At 31.6% G+C, this 10,240-nt stretch overlaps 1 protein-coding gene across 3 annotated transcripts in view; it reads right to left on the minus strand.

The window, feature by feature from the left end:
• LOC149211549 (PI-PLC X domain-containing protein At5g67130-like) overlaps positions 1-8,989 on the minus strand; it is a 28,761-nt gene extending 19,772 nt beyond the window's left edge. For 2 of the 3 annotated variants that reach the window (XM_089391531.1, XM_089391529.1), the window contains exon 1: positions 8,305-8,988. The gene's annotated coding sequence lies outside the window, so the exon portion shown is untranslated. Of the gene's footprint in view, positions 1-8,304 lie in introns of all 3 variants that reach the window. The other variant, XM_089391534.1, reaches the window with a different exon arrangement.
• Positions 8,990-10,240: the final 1,251 nt, after the last annotated feature.

Below are 10,240 nucleotides of genomic sequence, written 5' to 3' on the forward strand. Positions count from 1 at the left end.
CATCTATTCACTTACTATAAACATTACATTTACGAAATTATACTACTTCCCATAAAAATTTACAAATTATATAAATTAAAATATATATTTTTAAATTGTTGATATATATCTAAATTTATACCCTATCAATTGATTTTTAAAGATTTCCTATTGGTAATCAAATAAAAATGAACTTGTCTTCATCTATCCCATTTCTTAATATGAGCAACTGTGTCCTAAATTGGTAAAATTTTATTTTTGTTTTTTTCACTCTCGAAATTAATTTGTATGCTCACTAGGAAGCATTTTGGGTTGAATGGAATGAAACATGATGGAATTGCTATGCCAAATCAATGAATTCCAAAAAGTTGGTAAGAAAAAATGGTTTCAAAACAACTATAATCCATTGAACTCTATAGTTTATCATTGAAGTGAGGATCTTCATCATATAATATGAGTTGTTTTTGTTTTGTTTTATTTTTTTTCTTTTGAAGAAATTGTCCTTGGAACAACTTTTAAGAGTATTTAGTAGTGTACATAATCTTGCCGGAGATTAGACTATAAAACATATAGAAGTTAAACTTCACCACCTATTAATTAAACTACATCTTAGATACTAATATAATATAAAATTGTATAATCCATATTAATAAAATACTAACCAAACTAACAAACAAATAAAAATATAAATTATATTCAAATTTCACCTAAAAATATAGATTATATAAAATTGCATTATCTATATTAATAAAATACTAACCAAACTAACAAACAAATAAAAATATAAATTATATTTAAATTTCACCTAAAAATATAGATTATATTTAAACCTCACTTATAAAATTGACAAAATATATTATCGATTCATATTGACACACCCAAACTAAACTGAAATAAAAACATAAGAAAGAAAATATATATATATATATTAATTTTTATAATTTTATTTATTTTTGATAAAGTTATTTATTTCGATTTTAAAAGGGTGTTTGGAGATTATTCAATCTTCGCTCTTTCTATCTTCGCTTATTCAATCTTCGCTCTTTCTATCTTCGCTGCCTTATTTTAAACCCCAAGCCACATTGCCTCCACCCAAAACTGACACATATGGGTTCGAACCCTCTCTGGGTGGTAGCTTCTGGGTTGTAGCTTCTAGGCTAACCATATTTTTTATGCTATTGGGTCATAAATAAACAGCGGCTGTATATGCCCACTATTTGATTTAGGCATTAGCAAAATCGAACAGTAAACATATACAACTGTCGTTCATTTATTACCCGATATCTTATAGGATTTATTAGTATTAGTTGCCGTAGCTTCTCTCGCCTGTATTCAAGATCGGGACCCAGTGAACTATGGATTGATCGGGCCAGGCGGGATGGGGTTTCGAAACTCGCCTGCTAACTAGTTGTTTCGTTCGCGTCAAGTCAAATCAATTGACTGCAGGGGTGGGGGTTATTTTTTTCATGAGAGAGAAAGCAGAGTCTTACGTTTAGGGTTTAAAAGCATGTGTGGTGTCAGAAGGCAGTAAAAAAGGGTTATGGGTCGTTTTAATGGATTGCATCGAATTTTAATTATTTAAAGTTCTTATAATTAAAATAATAAAATGTTAGTTTCAAATGGTATGTATTTTAATATTTCAAAAAATTATTTTATGGTTTTTATGTGTACTTGGATTTTGATTTTGATTTTTATTGTTTTTTCACATACTTGTTATTTTATTGAAATTAAAATTATTTTATTGAAATTAAAATTATACACAGTATTGTTTAATTATAATTTTTTACATATTGAAATTAAAATTATACAAAGTATTGTTTAATTATAATTTTTTACATAAGTTTGTCGAGAGTTATGATATTTTAATAATTTAAAATTTAAAATAATTAAATATAAAAATAAGGAAAGTCTCAATTATTTCAATATTTTTATTTTCAGAAAATATTGTTCGTATTAACTTTAAAGACATCAACAATTTTTTTACAATCACTAAATGTCTTACAGGTACAGTTTTTTGATCTTTTGTCCTCATCAACATTGTGTTCTATGTTGATATGTGATACTTTCAGTTTGTCAAAAAAAATCTTTGTTGCTAAATATTTAGGATTAAGTTGTTCTTTATTCTTTGTTGCCAAGGATTTAGGGTCAAGTTGTGTAATGTCAAGAACCAATCAATAATCACTCCAAAATCACCAAAGATTTATAAGCACTTCACTTGCCTCATTCATTTGGTATTTATGTAATAGATTGTAATTTTATTTTGATCAGCAAGAATAACTTGATATATTATAATTTTATTTTTGCTTAAAAACTAATGTTAAAGTCAGATTAAATTTCACCGGTTTCAATGAACCTTAATTTTTTTTAAGTTAATAAAAAAATATCATTTATTATTATGATAATATTTTTTATAATAAGAAGAATAAATTTATATCTATTTGATATTATTTATTTTCTAAATAATACACTCATATCTCAATTTCTTTCTTTTTTTGTAAGCTTAGGTGGGACCTTCTCATTTTCGAGTTTTTACATGTCCCTTATTCACCCTATTTCCAGGGAGGGTAGCACAAGAATCGAACCCAAGATCTCCGGTTCGGTGAGACTTCATTTCCACGGCCATTACCACTTGAGCTACCCCATGTGGACCACTCATATCTCAATTTCAAGAAAATTAAATTTTTATTTTATTTGATAAATACAAATAAACATAAATTCAGTTAAATTTTATTTTAAATTAAAAAAATACTTAAAAATATTTATTTTCAAATTTAAAAAATAAAATAAAATCTTATTTTATTTTAGAATTTGTAAATATAAATCTTAATATTAACGGCCCAAGACCCAGAGGCATCTGGCAGGAGTGAAAGCCTGCTCCCTTACGGACCACCAGCGGGTTATTACAGGTGGCGTGGTTTTCCTTGATAACGGTGATGAGTCAAATCGACATTCGCGGATAGCAGCCAGAGATGGTTGTCCTCACTGTGGGTTTGACACCTGAGTTTGATAAATTTTGCCACCTTCGGAAAAAAAATAAATCTTAATATTAACCAAAAAAATTGATACTATTCTATTTTATGTACCTCCATCAAAAGATGCTTTATCACATGATATGTTTGAAAGTGATGCACTTAGGACAGCATTCGGGTGTGTTGGATGTATATATTCCACGGAATAAATACGTGTCGACTTTCACTTAAAAAGGCGAAAAAATATAATCTATGTTATAGACTGCGAGTCGTTAAAGGTATCTCTCCAAAAGCTTCCAAGAAAGAAGAATATGATAGAGGCTTTCTTTATGTAGTAATATGATCAGAAAAAACAAAACGCATCAGTATGCTAACATATAAAGGTTATATTCCACGGAATAAATAATTCTCAACTTTCATTTTAAAAAAAATACGATGAATGCTTTCTTTGAAAAAAGATGATGAATGCTTTCCTTGAGGTGCAGCAGTATGATCAGGAAAAACCAAAAACGTTATTAGGTTAATATATAAAGGTTACACGCGAGTTAGATATAAATCACATATATATTCCACGGAACAAATGCTTCTCGTTATAAATCACATATATATTCCACGGAACAAATACTCCTCAACTTTCACTTTAAAACGGAAAAAATCTAAATTAGACTGCAAGCTGTGAAGTATCTCTACAGAAGATTCCAAGAAAGAAAAAATTGATCAATGTTTTCTTTACCTGTAAAGTATCTCTACAGAAGATTCCAAGAAAGAAAAAGAATTGATCACTGCTTTCTTTACCTGTAAAGTATCTCTACAGAAGATTTCAAGAAAGAAAAAAAATGATGTATGTTTTCTTTTTGGTGCGGCAGTATGATTAGGGAACTTAAAAAATTACGAGTATATTAATTTCTAAAGGTTATATATAATTTTTTTTTAAGTTATGTATGGTTGAGGTTATATTAAAGTTATGTTTAAGGGTAATATTTAATAATAAGGTTCAGAAATAAACTAATAACTTAACATCTAAGAATGTTTTAACAATATATTTCATCATTATAAATATATATAATTATAATATTGATTAATATTAATTAAAATTGAATATAATTTATTAAATTTAAAAAATAAAAAAATTATTTTGAAATTTTTAATTATTTTTATTTAAAAAATATTAATAAAAACATCATCATAATTTTATTAATTATTTATTGACTTTTTTTTCACAAAGATAATTATTTCAAAATAGGCAAAGATCAAAGAACATAGTAGCTACCACGTGGGGAACTAAAATGGTAGGGAGCAAGGAGAACTTTGACGGAATACCCTAAGGCTGTAATTCAGCAGCAACAAGCAGGGGGTAACGATGCTAAACTGATACCATTATTACATTCACATCAATAAGAAGAAGCAAGTTTACTTAGCGCTGGTTTGTGCTTTAGAAGCAGTATCTTTTTTATTTTGAAAAAAATTATAATTCTGTTTACTTCTTTGAAAATATTCAAAAATTAAATGTTTTTTAAAAGTATTTTTAGTTGCCTTTTCAAAGATATCTCAAAGCTTTGAAAAAGTAAAAGTTTCAAATATGAAATTGCTCTTTCTCAAGATTATAAAATCCAGTACATCAAGGAACAATCTGGGCTTATCCATTCAAAGAATGAATATTCTTTCCATATTAGGAATGTATATTATCTATGTATCTCCCTGGAGATGTGTGCTTACCGGAGGCTGTAAATTATCTTTCATGCTGTTGCTGATCACAATGCTAGTTCTATAGATATGAACAGAAATGAGAAAGACAAATGCAACAGCTTAACAGTGATAAGTTATGTCAGTTAGCCATAAAAACACAACCATTAAAAAAAAAAATTGTATAAACTAGGCATTATTAGGTTATTAGAGCATGTATCACTTCTATGAAGATTTTAAAGTCATCAGTGGAAAGCCAATGAAATAAATATCACCAATAATTACACAGGAGGAGGTGTTCAGCATAACATCTATTATAATACAGTACAACATAAAGCCAAAAGGACTAAAGCAAATCAAATAGATTTAGATGTCATTCATTGACAGCCAATAATTACATGTGTGTTACTTGGAGGAATAAATCCATTGACATGGATATGAATTTTAGTTTAGAAGAGCACACAATCATTAAAAAAACAATCCAATGGCATAATAGAGACAACCAACCGGTACTCAAGGGATATCTGATAAAGCATTCATTCTATTAATGGGACGTTTCAGACTTGCATTACCTCTGCCATGCCTACAGCTCTACACCAGATCCTTCTTATAGATAACTGAAGGACTACCATCCATAAGTAGAAAATTTGGGGGTGTACAAAAGAAAAATGAGAACAAAAAAAACAATGTTTTATCAAGACTCCAAGACGTGAAGACGTGGATGTAGGGCAGGGAGACAGGGGAGATGGGTAGGAGTAACTTTTAATTTAAGGGAAATTTAGAAGGTATATATATATATATATATATCAAAATCATATTCATATTTAATTATGAAAGCAAAATTAAATTAAATACAGCGATTCATATTTATCATTCACACGTGTACATATATCATTTATATTCATCATCCATATACCACTAAATTTAATAATGAAATACATTGATCTATATTCATCGTTTATTATTCTAAAATTTATATTGATTTAAAAATTAAATTTATCGCTCATTATTCTAGTTCTAGAATGTAAACTGATTTAAAATTTAAGTTCATCATTCATCATTCTAAAATATACATTGATTTAAAAATTAAATTTATCACTAGTCATTCTAAAATGTAAACTGATTTTGTCCACATGGGGTAGCTCAAGCGCAAGGGCCGTGGAAATGAAGTCTCACCGAACCGGAAGTTTTGGGTTCAAATCTTGGGCTACCCCTCCCCCGTAGAGGGGTACATAATGGACATGTAAATCAGAGAGTAGAGTCCCGCCCCAGCTTACAAAAAAAAAATGTAAACTGATTTAAAATTTAAGTTTATCATTCATCATTCTAAAATATACATTGATTTAAAAATTAAATTTATCACTAGTCATTCTAAAGTGTAAACTGATTTAAAATTTAAATTCATCATTCATTATTCTAAAATCCAACTAGTACTGATTTAAATAGACTATAGTAGATACCAATGTTATTATGATCGGAATTGATAAGAAAACTAGTCAACCAAAAACATCAAAAATATTGAAAAAAACATATATATTGATGTGCATCCATATGAATCCAAACCATTTATACACATACGCAAAAGCTCTCATTTATATAGTATATAAGGGTGCACATAACCAACATAACTTTGAGCGTTTTCCATCTCTGACCAGAAAATACATCAACAAACATGCTCTATACGGCCTCTAGCATCCAAAAAAATCATACTACAACAAATACCTACATATTATCAAAATCATTACCTATATTAGGATCTTTGCCATCAATATCACCCTCTAATCATTAAATTAAGATAGAAAAATGTAGCATGTCAAGTCAAGATTTTGTTCAAGTGATGCTTACATTTTTGCTCTTGATTAAACATTAATTCCACAACTTAGTACATGACAAAATTCAAAGGAAAAATCAATCCCCCAATCCTGAAACACCTTTGGTTTTGACTGAGATCTAAAATTCTATTTTTTCCATATGAAATCTAATGAGATTGGAACTACTCTCAAACATCCCGACTCATTTTATTGTAATGTTAAAAGTTTAATTTAAAATGATGAAAATGAAAGATAAAAGATAATGTCACTTTTACTTTAAGAATTTAACATTACCATGAATTGCATAGCAATAATAAGGCCATAGACTTCAATGTTAAGATTCTCTGCACAAAAGTTTTTGAAACTCAAACGGAATGCTTTTAGGTGATGGGGTGTTTTTGGGCCGGTGTCCCCATCAAAAAGGGTGTTTTTGGGTGTTTAACCAAAGGGGACATGGGAAACATTTCCCAAGAGTCCCAGGTGACAAGGAAGCGGGGGTGTGTGCAACAACAAATATATAGTCAGCCAATGGGCATTAAATGAGCGGGTGGCCTGTGCCCCAACAAATATATAGCCGGCCAATAGGCATTAAATGGGCAGGTGGAGCGTGCGGCAACAAATATATAGCCGGCCAAGCCGGCCAATAGGCATTAAATGAGCAAGTGGGATGTGCCCCGCAACAAATATACAGCCAACCAATGGACATTAAATGAGCGGCTGGGGTGTGCACAGCAACAAATATATAGCCAGCCAACAGACATTAAATGAGTGAAGTTGTATATGAGCACTTTTGAATCACTAGCCTCCCCAAAATTTAACTGTAGTATTTGCAGCCCCCCTCATTAATGTCCATTGATAAAATTATTTTATAAAAATATCAAACATAATTGTAAAAATAACAGAACCCATGCAAGCAGATTGTGTTCAGGGCGTTAAGCTAAAGCACTTTTAACGAACAGAACGTGGTACACAAGCCACTTCAGCTATCTTCGCGCATTCATGTGGCCAACACAGTTAATTACTACAATTAGGCTTGGGTTCAATTCCGGGTGATCTTGACGCGCCGCGGATGCTGGGTATCCCAATGGATGAAGCGAAGCGAAAGTAAGTCTTGGGTGAATTTGACGGCATAAACGCCCCTCAATCGAGACATCCAAACCGAACCCTAGGCTTAACACCTGCAAACAGAGCTACTTTACAATGTTATCATTGGGCACAAGATTCAGCACCCGCGAACAAATCCCTTTTTACAATTTCGTCATTTCATACTCACATTTACTGAATTAATAAAATTTTAAGTTTTCGCAGAGCATTTTTGTTTGACTGACTTATCGATTTTTCAAATTTTATGAGAGCATTTTTTGCTGGGATTTGAACCTGGGTCATCTAGTATTTGAACTTTGATCATCTTTACCACAAGCATTGCTGCACAACCCAACTTGAATCAGGATCTCTATGATAGAGTCCAATTTGTTTTAGAAAGAGCCATTTGCCAAAGAAAAACCGCAAAGCAAAACCAGTGTTAAGATATCCACCGCGGTTCCATTCCCAATATGGCATACCCCATCTCCACAAGTTTCAAAAGTGATCAAAGTGACCAGTGAGGGTGCAAGTTCAGAGGAAAAGAGGTACCCATGCCTGAAACCTCGCACCTAAGCCGAAATAAGTCCAGGCGTGGTCGCTTGAAACATATTTCATGATAGGTTAAAACGACGGACTTAGCATTTCCAAATCTTACAGGCCCAACAATTCGTGGTTAACAAAATGTATCAGAGACGATGGTGTTGGACCCTCCTGTTTGTTTTTAATGATTATTGCAAGAAATCCAAACGAAATAAGTAAGACTATGAAAGAAATCTTGCCTGTATTCTCAATGCTTTGATATTGCTCCTTTTTTATGTTTCTGCTTCTGCCGCCTCCTATGTTCTGCAACTTTGAAAACACAGATGATCCCGCTTTGTATGAAATCTTTCCTTATATTTTGAGCAAATGGGCAGGAGCAAATTGGGTTTTCAAGGCAGAACTGGTTGTTTTGCAGACAAGCATTGTCTGCAACCAGAAATGAGCCATAGAATACCATTCAACTGCCCAGCTTTGGAGAAAAAGCATGGTAGGGACCAAGACAGACGAGGGGAAAGCAGCCATAGAATACCATTCAACTGCCCAGCTTTGGAGAAAAAGCATGGTAGGGACCAAGACAGACGAGGGGAAAGCATGTATTATTGAAAGGCAGGTGATCACGGAGCGTTAACAGTGCTTCTAAGCTGTGTGGAAATAAGTCTAGGGGCGTAGGGCGTGCAGGCATTTTGCGTCATTATCTCATATGCACAGAGCTCGAGGCGGAACTATGATTTCCTTGGATCTGTAGCGTGGAAAAAACTTCAGTAGAATTAATCACCATTATCACAACCTAAGATAATAATAAAAAATCAGTGAATGCGCCATGTTTTCGTCTAGTTCGAATTATTTTCCCAAATTTCCAAGTTCAAAATACATTGGAATAGACTCATGGGAAAATTAAAATTGAATTAAATAGGATAAATCCCGACCGCTAACCAGGCACCATCTACCTTAACCACATATTGTCTTATGTTTACAAACACCTATATCGAGAAAAAGACTCCCGACATCGGGGCAATGTTATACGCGTTTTCGCAGAGTGGTTTCAGAGGTTTCACGCAAAAGTCTTTGCGGGGACCCCGCCGCTTTCTTATTGTTTTGAAGATATTTTCAAATTTATTCGAGTACAGTAAAACGGTCACCCACAATTGCACAATTGTGGGTAATTTAAAAACATTACACTTTCAATAACCTAATTCTGTAATAGCATTATTTTAAACCATCATATTTCAATGCAATTGTGGGTAATTTAAAAGCATTACACTTTCAATAATCTAATTCTGTAATAGCATTATTTAAACCATCATATTTCAATTGTTAGCAAGGGATAGTTATCATTCAATGCTATCCATTATCCATGATGAATATAGTTGTTATAAGTTGTCAAGCTAGCTGGGGATATTCCTCTTATTCAATGCTATTTGTTGATTTATTTATAATAAATATAGGTTGATATTATCATTATTAAAAGAAAAATAATAATATTAAATTTATTATCATTAACTTATGCCAGCGCTGAAGCAGCTTCAAACTTCAACGGGCTAGTCAAGATCATGAAATGGAGGCTTTGCGCATTTAGGTAGGGGCCCTGCAAGAACAGGTAAACTTTTTGAATACCAGGCTCCTTTCTGAATACCAGGCTCTATGAAATTGGCAATGAAATTAGTCAGTTCGCTTCACTGAATAAATTATTTGTAATTGAAATGAAATATGTTTGGTTGTGTTGAAATTTGGTATCGGAGGACAGGTGGTTCCCTTAGGCTTTGATCTTTGGCCTAGGGAAAAGTGTCCAAAAAAATTTAATTTTTCTCCTAAAGTGATTTTATAATTTTATAAAGTTAAATCTAATTTAAAAGTGACTTTAAGTGATAAAGTTACTAAGTTTAATTTTAAAGTGACTTTTATAAAGTCAATGAAAAATTAGAAAGGAAAAGTGACTTTGGAAATAAATGACTAAGTGTGTTTTTATTAAAGTGGGGTGAATTAAAAAATAAAAAGTAAAATTTAAATGAGCATTTAATCTCAGTCATTGATCTAAATCTATTTCAGCCATTGGATTTAGAGATCACCCAAAAGTCATTTGGAGTTATATTAAGGGGGAAAAATGAGGAAAAAATCACATTTGATTCAATTCTTTATTGAGCAGATTGGGAGAAAGAGAGCAAGAGAGATTTCTGA

The sequence above is a fragment of the Pinus tabuliformis genome, chromosome 1_1, assembly GCF_031772625.1.
Source record: "Pinus tabuliformis cultivar Carrire ecotype Pingquan chromosome 1_1, CPIR1, whole genome shotgun sequence".
NCBI lineage: Eukaryota > Viridiplantae > Streptophyta > Pinopsida > Pinales > Pinaceae > Pinus > Pinus tabuliformis.